Raw genomic sequence first — 14,023 nt, forward strand, 5'->3', positions numbered from 1 at the left:
GGGTGCCCAGAGGACCCCCAGTCAGCCAGTGGGCCTATACATGTGCACAGAAAAAATTCTGAAATATTTAACATTAACATTTTTATTGGTATACAAAATAAAAACCAAACAACGTTGACAAAAAGACCACTATGATTGGTTTCTTGATAATATGGCCCTGGGGGTCTGAAAAGCAGACTTGTGTGAAGTCAAACTGGAACAAGTTGCTCACTCCTTTTAAGTGGTCTTGGCCTGGAGCCCACTTGTTCTTAGCACTCTTATTGGTTGAAATCCATATAGAAGGATGGCTGTGATGGTAAAAACAGCTAATTATATGTCAAGCACACCCTGCGCTGCCTCATAAAGACCACTTGTTACCAGCTACATTTAACCAACTCACTGCCTCTGTGAATTCCTGTAGCATGTTTCAGTACAGGGTCAACAACTGGGAAACACAGACTCTAAGCCCACCCACATAACAGACTTATGGATGATGTCATAGGTTGCTGGGGGAAGGCACTAACCAAAATTCTGCCATCATCTCTCTTTCTATGTCTAGAAATGGCAACAAGAGAACAACAGGCTTTCCCCCCCTTGCACAACAGTGTATTTGTAATTTTTTCATATCTTAGTATATCTCTCTTCACTGCTATTCTCCCAAATTTCCAATGCTCTATCTTTACGCCACTTTCACAGCCCTCCCTCTCCTCTGTCTAGTTATCCATCACCGAGACTTTCCTCCTTTCACTCGAGGTTTTGGCTGCGTTCTGCTTGTTCTGTTTCCTGTTGGCCCGCTCAGCTTGGTGAGCTGTCAGCCAACCAGACGCCACAGAGGTGAAAAGACAAAATACAGCAAACACATGAAAAAAGAGAGTGAAATCTCTGTGTGGTAGCATCTTGTATTTCTGTAGTGAAGACAAAATGTCCTAACAAAGCTTGAAAGATAAGGGGAACCATCCAAGGATACATATTGGCACAAATTAGCTATGCTATTACCAACTTTTAGACATAAGGGCCTACATTTATGCAGTATTTTTACAATGATACAGTATTATTGGAGTTTTGAGTAATATGTATTATTACAGTGCCTAAACCATATAATAGGGTGCTAATTGCTGGTGCAAGGAAGGGCTTTATTCCTTGGTGCAAACACGATTTGGTCTCACCTAATGGGTTTGGGTTCCAGTTCATACTTCTCTTGACACCCTGGGGGCTTAAATTGGTCAGGTTTTGATTTATTAATTATATATGGTATTTTCCCCCCAGGTTAGGTTGATTTAGGAATTTTTTACCAGGCTTGTGATGAAACTAGGTTTTGGTTGGGGTTCACTGAAAGCTGCAGCACTTGAGACTCAGGTCTGGTCACAATTTAAAATCCATGCCATTTCAAGTAAGATCGAGCTTCAATTTCAGTGGGAGCCAATAGTGTGTTAATTGGGCTATGTTTAAGAGTTGGACTGGGGTCAAGGGTAAAGATTAAAACCAGGATTAAGTTTAGGCTGGTGTTATATTCAAGGACAAGCATGTGATGTTAAGAGTAAAGGGGTAAATGTCTTGTGTAGTGTTCTAGTAGCTCTACACAAATCAGTTCAACTGCAATGGATGAAAACAGCTGGTTTAAATTATATACACACATAATGATGAACATGCACACACCGACGAGTGGTATAAACACACGTAGAGTATAATATTGATTGACCAGACCTGTATTTCTTTCTGTGAGATGTAGACATTGGAGGAGACCTTGTAAACACAAGTTACCCTTCAACTAAACTTAATAACACAATATGACTGACCCATGCAATGATTATATTGACTTTGTGGGACTGTGTGTTTGTGTTGCTCTATGACCCTGAGTGGCCAATATATGTGAAAGTTGCATTCTCTACCAAAATCTGTTGTGTAAAATAAAATAAATACCCTGTCATAGTATTAGTTTGCAAAATTTAACACAACCAATCACTGCATGCAAAGCAGTAGTTGCAACATCAGTAAAATTCCATTGCAAAACTATTCTTTATTTAAACATCTTTATTTTGGCAACTTTGCTGAGCACACAAGTTCAAGAGGTCAGTACTTGATTTGTGCCAAACTGGAAACTCTGGTGCAGAATGGCATACAACCTCACACATATTCACATAAAGAAAACTTAAAATCCATCACATTAAATTTAGACCAATGAACAATATAAAGTGCAGAAAACAACCTAAAAAAAGCCAGGGCACGAGGTGAAGAGCTTGTCAGGTTTGCAGGGCTTGTAAATGTGATTTTAACGCTATTTGTTTTACTTTGTGGTTGTTCAAGAGAGTGGCTCGATCATGCTCTCCCCACAAGAGATGACCGAGGAGACACTCTGGGTTTCGGCAGTGCTCTTTCACATATAAACACTCTCTTTTTCAGCTATGATTCATCTTCTTAGTTACCCACATTCACACTTTACAACCACAGTCTTCAGCTGCTGGCCACTGAGCTGTACTGGTGCTGTTGGGGCTTTTGCACCATTTACATCATCTGGGTTTGACAGAAAGAAAGACACACATTACAGTGGAACATGTATTAGCAGACAGTGACAATTCAGTGCTCTTGTGGATCTTTAGCCCCACTGGCAAACAGGATACATTGAATTTTTATTTTCTGTTGTGAATGACACATCAAAATAGCTTAAAATGGCAAAAGGGAACTCAGATAAATGGTTTAGGGGAGACAAACTGGAAACAAATAAAAAAGGTTATATGGAACAAGAGTCTACAGCCATGCTAGCAGCTTTGTGAGGCTATACTAAATGCTAACATCAGCATGCTAACATGCTCACAATAACATTTCTAACACGCTGATATTTAGCAGCTAATGTTTATTATGTTTACAATCTTAGTTTAGTATGCTAACATTTGCTAGCACTAGGACTGTTGTGTGTTATGACTTTATTGAGGGTGATTCAAGATGACAAGAGATACTCAAACAATCAGAAAAATCATTACCCAGTAGTGTTGAGTGCATTGCTTAAAAAGCACCTGATTATTGAGGAAGGAGAGGCTGGTATCACTCACTCACTCACTCACTCACTCACTCACTCACTCCTGCAGTCCTGATTTAGCCAGCTGGCTTGTAAACTGAACCAGCAATCTTCCTATTTTCAAAGCCGGTGTAACTGTACATTTTCTTAACAGAGTATGCCTGTTTGGCACGAAATCTTCATTTCATCTGAATCTGCAATCATTGTTCTTTAGTGCTTTTTGTTCTCCATATGTTCCGAGTTAGTCCACATTTCCTCTAAGTTCCCCTTCTACTCATGAGCTTCCAGCTATACCGTGTATGTATGCATATTTATCATTAACAGCAGGCCAGGCAGGATCAGAGCACTGCATGACTTGGCTGCAGATGTGACTTTCCCTGTCTTGTTCATGATCTGGAGTTTGCTGTCTTTCAAGTCTTAAGTTGAGATTTGGCATTTCCTGTAGGAGGAGAAGCGTACATACTGACACCAGTTGGGCGAATCGGGTGAAAAAAATGGTGTCTCATTAGCGAAATAGATGTAATAGTTATATTGCAAAAATATTATTTGTCATATTCGTCGCCATTGGATGAATTTAAAGCTGCTATGATCCATATGTTTATATTAACAATGGATCAAATGACGACAAATAAATGTGAAAAGTAATTGCTTGTACTAAAAAACCCACAGAAAATTATCCAGCTCTGCTGTTTTATCCTCACTTCTACAGAGCGTAAAAAACAAAACAAAAAAAGGGTACAAAAAACAAAAAACTGAGTCAGTCTCAGTTTATTTTAACTGGGTTGAAAATTATAAAAACAGAAATTTTACTTGATTTGAACGAAATCCAGACTTGGTCCAACAACATTTAAACATGTTTGCTTAAAACAAACTTTACATTTTTTTTTTTTACTTCTTAAAAAGTGAGAACAATGGATGTAAAAAAAGAACTTGCTGCATTGCTAAAACTTCACAGAATGAGATGCTCAAATTCTTATTTTTATATTTATTCTGACTTTCAAAACCCAAGATTATAAAACTTAATTGGGTTGTCTTTCCTTACTTTTCTCTCAGGAGTTCGCCTATACTCCTTCACTTACATCAATAATACAAATGTTTTTGAAGGTGAAACCATTTACTGTACTACACTGAAGAAATGAGAATTAGAAAAAGATTTGATTTTATCGTGTTTACTTTAAAACTATATTTGGAGTTTGGTGCAGCAAAACGATAAACCAGGATAAATTATGATTTAATCCAGGTTTAATGTTAATTTGAATTGGTGAAACCTGTGTGTGTAGGTTGATAAAAACAGGTGTATTCTTCCTTTCACATCTTGCCTAGTGCAGCTGTGAGCTACAGTAGTAAAACTCATTGTGGAGAAATATTCACTGTAGGTATTGTAATAATAAATTTCAGAGTGATTTAAGTGAGGCTGAATTTGTGTTCCTCCAAGCGACTCCACATGTCAAAGTGTTCCCAATCCATCTGGTACCTTGCTGTATGAATATAAAACTTTTATAATACTGCCTGTCTCTCTGTCACATCGTCTTTTGTTCTGAGTGTGTCGCTGTCTCTCTGTTCCTCTTTGTCTCTCGACATCTTTACCAGCTTTTTTTTTTTATTGTAGTGTTGTATCATCTCCCAGCTCTGCGTGACACCTTTGGGTCCCATCTGTGGGAACGCAACATAGAAGAAGATGAGACAGATGGTGGGAGAGACTGGGGGGAGTTAGCAGTGTGTGTGTGTGTGTGTGTGTGTATGTGTAATGATACAATTTAGGGGCCGGAGTGTGTAGCCTACTGTTTGTTTCTGCAGTGTCTCTCTCTCTCTCTCTCTCTCTCTCTCTCTCTCTCTCTCTCTCTCTCTCTCTCTCTCTCTGTCTCTCTCTCTCTCTGACTTTGTCTCTTTTGCTCTTTTTCTGTGTGTATTTGCGTGTGGGAGAGAGTGTGTGCATGGTTGAGAGTAATAAATTTGTTAAAAGCTAAGAGCTACCTCTGTGAACTAGAAAGCTAATTACAGAGGAGCAGCACATGTGAAAGTGTAGTTATAGGTTTAACACACACAAACACACTTCATTCCTATTTTTAATTCCACTTGATGTTAGGCCGACTCCCACTAAAATGGTTTGTGTGTGTTACGCAAAGACTAAAATCTATATTCATTTTGAGAGCCTGATCTTAAGCTCTTGTAAAAACACGAGTGGATGGAAGGCTTTTAGGAGGAAGATTTTAATATACAGTATAGAAATGAGTACAGCTATATACATAAAGCCATTTTGAGGATTTGTAATGCATAAAGATGTGCATCTTTCAAACATCTTTATGTTTATGATTCTCCCTTATTGTCATTATGCCTTTCTCTGTTTCACTTTTTCTATTCATCTCACTTCCCCAGGCAGTAAGAATTGCATTCATATGGGACAATATTGCAGCGTACAACTTACATTTATAATGCCAATGTTCATTTACTATAACAATTCCTATTCCTTAACCTTAATCTTACTGTAGATGCCATGCTTTGGTCAAAATTTTATTGGGAAACATGGTTCCAGCCCTTTCAATATATGTCTTGCTCCATCCCTGAATTCCTCCCTTGAACAAAAACTTTCACATCTACAGCAGAGCTTCAGTCAGCGACCATGACACTGAATAACTCTGATTTACTGCGACAGATGCAGGTCTGGCCCCAAATGTATACACTAAGCTTTATTTAGTTTAGTTTACTCGTCTCTGTGACTCTGAGTTCCACTTTGTTTCCTGTCTGTTTCTGTAAACTCGGCTGCATTATAAGCTCTCATACCTGTAGTTTTCTGCAAATAGTCTCTCTATAGGTTTTTTTTAATTTACAGTATGGTTCTGCATGATCAACCCTGTGAAAAAATTGGTTTTGGGTGTTCTGAGATCTGCCCCTTATGACAAGTCAGGTATGCCCAACCCATCTTTCCCATGTACAAGTCTTGTAGGACTGCATGAACAACCTGTTGCATTGGATCAAAGCATAACGTATGGACAATATTACCATACACCAAGTATAACTCCTTACCCCAAAAAAAATCAATATTGGAGATATTCATGATTTTTCTGTTGTGCATTTTTTGTATCTTCCTTCATAAAATCTGTTTATCCTCAGCAGCTTTTGGGATAGTAGAAATGCATTCATTAATCTAAAATCCTACGGTATGCCAGAATTCACAGCCATCATCCCCATGCTAATGAGAATAACATAATAACAGAATAACATTGCCAACAGTGAATCTTGTTAATTTGGGTGATTTTTGCCTTTGCAACACACTTTGCATCAGATTGTGCTTCTCATTTAGTCACCATTTGTCTAAAATTTCTGTTTCCATGTCTTTTCCATAACCCTTCACTTTCTACAACTAGTTTCTATTTCATCTAACATGCTCTGAGCAGAGGGAAATATCTTGTAGCCCCCCTGTCTCCAATAACTCTGCGTTTATGAGACATAAATAAACCTTGGAACAACTTTCTTCGGATCGCTCTGCTTAAAATCAACTATATCAAGGCAAATTTGGATGCACATGAACTTTACAGCTAGATATACTTCACTTTTACTTTTTCACTTTACCTTTAATTAAACTGCATGTTATGTAAGAATATGCATTGCAGTGGGAATGTAAAACAGAGCAGTCTGCCTTTGATGAGTAATGGTGAGATCATTTCAAATTGCTGTAGTCACTAGACCTACAGTATTTTCAATATTTAAGTTTCTATTACATGTACCTCTTATGTTTATGTTAGAGAATTACATCATTGAACATCCTATTTTAATAAGATTCATATACATGTTTCATTATGATTTTCCATTACGAAACTGCATGAGCACACGCAAACACTGTAAGTGTAATAGAAGCTAATTTCAAGAAATTAGCGGGTATTACAAAGTGCTTGGATTAAAAACTTGTTGCAGTGGACTACAGATGTTTAAACTTTAACATTACAATACAATATAGACGACAATCAAAAGTAATAGATTAATATGGATGTAGACAGTTTTAGAACATAATAGAAACACAGAGACTATAACAATTATTGTGCTAATTTAGCTGATAGGTGTGTTTTATATTAACATCAGCAGTGGCTAACCAACAGTGCTGAAAGTGAACAAACCAATTAATTAAGACAAAGAAATCTTACCCTTACCCAAACACTCTGTAACATTTTAAAGGCACAGACAATTAGTCACACCATAAAAGACTAATACCAAAGGACCTTTAGACAACTGACTGACTTTAGCAAAGTGAAGAAGAAATATATACGCCCACCATTTTCCTTTTTCCATTGCTTTTTCACTCTAATATCTTCCTCACTCTTTCAATCCAATTTTCTCCTCTTCCTTCCTTCTGTCATCTCCTGTCCTCCTTGCTCTTCACCCACACTCCCTCACATCATTTATTTCTTTTCATCTCCCCATCATGCTGTCTATTTGATTGGAGCTCATCTACGTGGAGTTTTCCATCCTCTGGCTTTGGGGTCATTTTCTGTCTGTTCTGTTTCATTCCCATGTCCTCCTCCTATATTCCTCATTTCTTATCCCTTTTTCAAAGTAACTGATTATTTCCTTCTAGTTCACCCTCTGTCTCCTCTTTCTCTCAGATTTCCTTCTATTCATTTTTTTTTGCCCTACCTGCTCCCTTTCGCTGTGCTGTCCCCTCTCTTTCTTGTCTTATTCTGACTCATATTACTGTTTCCTCAGCTCCTATACTTTCCTCCTTTTTTGCTTTTGCCTGTACTTCTATTCCTCAACCTCCCGCTCGTATTCTCTCCTATGACAAAATTCCATACTACATACTATAGGTAAGTCATTATACTCATTCATAGTATAGTCTTTTGGCATTTAATATGCAAGAGATTAATATACATAAGCATTTTATACTAACTGAAGTCAAACTGTCAAACTGTGACCTACTGCCAAACTGAAACTGAAACTCTTTGTAATGAGGGGATAGCAATATCAGCTGGTCAGTCAGTCAGGAGCTCGTTTTACAAAAGTTAAAATTTGATTTCAAATAATGGCAGTATCACAGTTCATAAATGACTGTGACTCACAATTGCAGATACATTTGCAAGTCTTACAGGGTTCTCCTATGCTCATGCATGGGTCACATGTATTGCATTTGCTGAACACTTTGGTTCAGAGTTGTTGCAGGGACCAACAGGTCAGAATATCCACTTTCCAATTTCCATAGGAGATTACCATGCTAACTGTACACATGTTAACATGCTAAATGTTAGCATGCTAATTAATGGACTACTTGTGTGGCTAAGCTTTTAGTCTTGCTTGTTTTTTCAAAATGTTGTAGCTGTCTCACCACTGTCTACAATTGTAGACAATTTTTAATCACGCTTTGCTATGGGAAGCTCCTTTTCTTTCATTGTGCATTGGATTGTGGGACAACAGTGTCCATCAGTACAACATCAACAAAATAATAGAATTTTTTTTTAAAGCAAGCGATTTTAGTGTGAGATTTTCATACTTACTTACTTACTAGTAGACATACTTATCTTTTCTGTATTCCACTACGTACTGCATAGTCTAATTTTTAATATGTTGGTCTCATGTTTCTAAACTTCACTTTCCTATTGATCCAAATGATTGTGTCCCATTGTTCCAAAATCCAAATGTGGCATCATGACGCGCAACATGGGGATCCTGTACCAGTCAGTATAGGCGGAGAGAGCCATGAGCGTCCCAGCTGGAAAACGAGATACATCTGATCCCCATTAACCTGGATGTATGTACACAAGCTGTGTCCCATTTCAGGGGTTACGCTGCATTTCAAGGTTGAAACTGTCAGAATGGTTTGACAAGGTTTTTCCACCCCAAAGGCTCCTCCAAATACTTCAGAGAAATACAGCCTTGTTTTGAATTTGTAGGATGCAACTGGAAGAAGTATAGATTTAACCTACCAGCCCTGAAACTGGACACAGCTAAAGTGTCACATAGCAGTTAGAGGTTATTGAAAACATGAGAAAAATGCTGAAAGACTGAACCAAAGAAGCTCATCAGGACACCATTCCCGAAAAGGCTCGGAGTGCTGAAGCCTGATAAAAAGAGCTCTAATGGCTGTAGGGTCATGGTGTTATTTTACTTTCCAAGGGTTAAGCCGCATTCAGACCAACAAAAGCTCTGCGTGGGGAAAAAAAACCCACAACCCCCCCTAAGTTGGCAAATTCCTGTTGATTACTTTGTAACGAGAACACTGTATTTCTTCTGTTTACCTGGTGATCATTGTGATGCTATGAAAAATATAACAACTGCCACCATTATAACTTTACTGAGTTATAAAATCCTGTCTCAGAGTATTTTAAACCGCTGTTTAGTGTTTTTCTCATCTGATAAGCCTTTGAACTTATGGACTTCCTTGATTGTATTTCATGACTCTCAGTACGCTGTCTCCTAGAAATTATTTTTATATATTACTAAATTGTTTTCCCAATCATGTTGTGGTGGCAAGCATTATCGCTGTCTGGATTATGTCCACAGGCAATGGTTTTTTTTTGTGCTCTTTGCCAGATAGGTTAATTAAGGTTTCCTCATTATGGTAATAGAAAACAGAATCCGGGCAGCATTATGTTTCCTTTAAAATGTATTTACTGTTGTCTATTAGTTGTATATAAAGGGAATTTCTAGAAGACAGATTAACCATCTTAAGCGTCATTCTTCCCCAGTTGCTGATTAAGTTTTACTTAAGATTTCCTGCTTTTTACATATAAAGTCTAGAAATAAAGGCCCCTTTGTAGGTGGCCTCTATCTTCAGTAACTCAATGGGTTTTATCATTCAGGGTTTCTTACATCAGTCTTTCTGAAGAGCTAAAACATGTTTCTGAGGTTTTCTAGAAATATAAATGGGTATCTTTATAATTTACTTGCTATTAAAATTTGAACACCATGTCATTTTAACAAAGAAAACAATATATCCCATAAATCTTGACACAAGAGGTTAACAACAGTCCTGCCGAAGGTTTCTATGGCATATGTTTGAAATGGCTTTGCCATTTGTTACTGAAAAGGAGAAGATGTGTTGTCTTTACTCTCAACAATCTACACAAGCACCAGAAACTTTTGGGGGAAAAAACAAGCAGTCAAAGCTGACCAATCCCTGTTCTCCATGTGGTATCTCCGTAACCCTGACATGTAGTTATAGTCAGATGTATTTTTTGATAGGGTGCACGTAAGCTACGGCATAAACTGTGTAGCTATGACATATTTCCTTGATGCAAAATTATAAATTCCCCTTTAGCCTTTGGCACACTGTCAAGCCTCATGGGAATTGCAGTTATTGAATTCCAGCAAAATTATTGTTTTATCTTTGTTAAAATGACTAGGTGTTCAAATTTTATTTAAATAATTTCAAATTTAGTATCATGTTTTAGCTTTTCAGAAAGATTGATACAAGAAACCTTCTATAAACATTCTAGTGAGTTGCAGAAACTTGTTGGGGGCTAGCAAGGACAGGGGGCAGGACTTCAGCTCTTTATTAGCATAGAAATTATGCATAACCTGGTGGAAATAAGTGTGCTTCAAAGTCCTGCCTCTTTCCTTATCCATCTGTCTGTCTTCTGTTATTCTTTTGTCTCTCCTTCTCTCTCTGTATTTCCTGCTGGACCTCTGCATACTCTCAACACCCTCCTCCCACGTCCTCCTTCTCTCCCAGTCTAACCACTACTCCCAAGATAAATCTAAACCACAATGAAAACACACACAGCCTTCAGCTGTTTAACCCATCATTGCAAGGAATGAGAGGGAGAGGAGCCCAGGGGAGCAATGGTAAAATGGAGAAAGCAGAAAAAAAACGAAACAGTCTTTTTTTTTTTTAAATAGAACAAGCTTTTTCATCATGCCAGCACAACAGACACAGTTGTGAGTCAAAAGCAGTGTGAGATAATGTTAAATCAAGTAAACTTAATTATGATATGAATGTTGTAGCTGTTTTAAAGTTTGATTTAAAATAATTGTAAATTTATAAGATTCAACACTTTATGTCTTACTTCAAACAGAGTTCTTCATTTTCTCAAAGTTTCATCAGTATTTTTATTTTTTTTTAAAGATTTTTTTCGGGCAGTTTTGCCTTTATTGTATAGTGACAGCTGCGGAGAGAGACAGTAAAGGCTGGAGAGAGGGGATGACATGCAGCAAAGGGCCCTGGGTTGGAATCGATCCCGAGTCGCTGCGGTAAGAACTCAGCCTTAATGGTACATGCTCTACCGGGGTAGCTCAGTATTTTTAAAGATTTTTTTAATGATTAAGATAAAGTACTTAAATTTCAGAATTTGAAGTAAAAAGGCTGAACGAAGGCTGTCCAGATCGATCCCTGTATGCTGGTGTTTATCTTTTCATCACCGTCAGATTTGACCCATTAGGTTGTTTTTGTTCCATTAATTGAACTGCTTGTGTGCAGGATCGATCTTGAACAATGGTTTCCATTTGACCGTCAGTCAGAGATCTCTGAGTATCCCTGACTTAGTTGTTGGGGTTTAATAAAAAAAACGCATTAAGGTAGAACAATATCCCACTACTGGGGTTTCACAGCTGTCAGTTTTGGAGAGGGCTATTAACCTTCATCAGGTAAGGAAGGTAAGTGTACTGGCAACTGTTTTTATCCACCCCAACGGTTTGGCATTGTGGATGGCAATGTCAGTCCGTCACTGTTTGTCCAACACTTTTGTCCCAAGTGTTATATCCTCATTTCCACTTGTTCAACACTTCAGGATATCTCTCAAACTAATGTCAACCTCAGATGCACTGGATGCTGGATTAATGCTGACATAGCATGACAAGTTAAACATTAGCATGAACAGAGAGTGAAAGGAACAGGGGCCAACAGCTCATTTTTGCCTTAGGGCTGGGTAAACCCTGGACAGTACGCGAGTCTATTACTGGGCTAAAGGCATTGACAATAACATTCACACAAAACTATGACTTTCTCATGAACAAAACTATAAGAGCTATTATGCTATGACTATTAAGAGCAAATTGAAAGTTCCAAGACAACCACCAACAGCATCACATAGAGTCACAAGTACAGCACAAATTTAAAGATTCAGCAGTTTGAAATGTATGCCAGAGATAATGAGTGAGCGAGACGAAGAGAGAGATACAAACTCACTGCTTTAGAATACTGCAGCCAATTGAAAGCTGCTTGTAAAGTGCACTTTACACCACACATCTACGACATAAGCCAGAAGAAAAGCAATGCAATAACAGTAGTATTTTTCAACAGTGTTAAGGGGCAAGTAAACCCTCACCCCCCACTCCTTTCCAATGTCGGATTAGGGTGGTCCATGTCCGACAATTTCGGTAACTTTCCGAAACCGACCATACGACATTCACACCCACTTCACAGCGTGATTGGCCAACTGTGCGGGAAGTGAGAAAGGAGCCAGGGATTAAACTTCTCTCTCTTGTTCACTTTTTTTCATTCTTGGCACAATTATTTCTGTCACTTTTCATGTGAACACCCAAGTCCAAAACTAAGAATGTCTTCCAGGGGAGACTGAAAATGTGCCACTTAGAATAAGAAGCAGTAGTAAGCTATTTCTGGTGCTTCGCTTTGTATAGCATGTAGCTCAAATTAAAGGCTACCTTGAAGCATTTATTAGCCAACAGCAATAGCTAAAAGTTACAATAACAATATGTTGGCTTACTAGCTAATCCACGTTTCCTACCTCAAAGCAGGTGAAGAGGTTATACAACAACTATTCCACAGGAATATGCAATCAGGAGCCCTGAATTCTTGAACAACTTGTATACATCATTTGATAACGATTAAATAAGCAAACAGAGACCAGTTGTTGACACCATTCTGTATTAGACAAATTGTTTTTACATGTCATCAGAAAATGCAGATCATACTCACTAATTTAATATACAACACGTACGCATGTCTTGTTCCAGTGAATTTCTCCAACTAGAAATGTGTAAAAAAGGGTATTGACTCTGGATCGTTAACTAGTTTTAAAATATCTTTAATAACTTTAAAATGTGTAATATTTAGTTGTCTGATTGTAAGTCATATCACTTTATTTTCCTTATAAAGCGTGAGTGTTCACAATGTTTATTTTAACTTAAGCATTTCTTTATTTAATGTTAGCTTATTAGCATACTTCCCAGCATGCAATGTATTTGGGGTTACTCTCCAGAAAACTCCACAAACCCTGTCTTTCATGTCATTTGAGTTAAATGATGGAGATTTGTAAAATGTCTTTTCGTATTAGTATCTTAGATTAATTAACTTCTTTTCTCTGATAGAAATGAAACCAATGCTAACTGTAATAAAGATAAGATCACACTGTAACCTCTCTCACAGTACTGCTCCAGTATGCAAATATCTGCACATTTTCCAGCAGACTTTCCAGTAGAGAAACGATCACAGAATTGCTTCAGTGTTGAATGGAAAAATAGAACTGGAAATAAAATCTGCCCTGATCAAAATGACTAAGGAGATGATGTTTGAACTCAGTGTCTGCCCTTCACTGAACTAACTTCCCCAAGCATAGTAATATGAGTTTACAATGAATTTGCTTAACATGATGTATGATAAACTTTATTTGGAAAGCCTTAAAGTTATAAAAGGGCCCGTTATGAGATATCTCTTTTTTTACAAGTTGGAGGTTGGAGAAGGGCTTTGGATCTTTACAGTGCATTATGGTTGTTCTTACTGTACATCAGACAGTAGTAATATCTCAGACAACTACTTACCATCATCATCATATTTATTTATCATTCATCTCTAGATAAGCTGTGCTCAGGGAAATAATCACATCAACAACAAGACCAGAAATAATAGTTTTGGTTTCGAAGAAGATGATAAAAAATGTCTCTGCTCCGTTCCTAAAAAAATCCTTGTAAAAAATGTACCTCAATTTTTGTGTCAAGCCACACTTGGCCCAGATTCTTGACATCCAGGATCCCGCTGTTGTAATTCCTATTTCTTTCAGTAGAAGTCAGTAAAGGTAATAAGTTACTTGATAATAAAAACAAGATTCCCAACTAATTTAGCAGTGACTGCCTCTTTCTCACTAGCCT

Source organism: Siniperca chuatsi, linkage group LG3, assembly GCF_020085105.1.
Source record: "Siniperca chuatsi isolate FFG_IHB_CAS linkage group LG3, ASM2008510v1, whole genome shotgun sequence".
Classification (NCBI taxonomy): Eukaryota; Metazoa; Chordata; class Actinopteri; order Centrarchiformes; family Sinipercidae; genus Siniperca; species Siniperca chuatsi.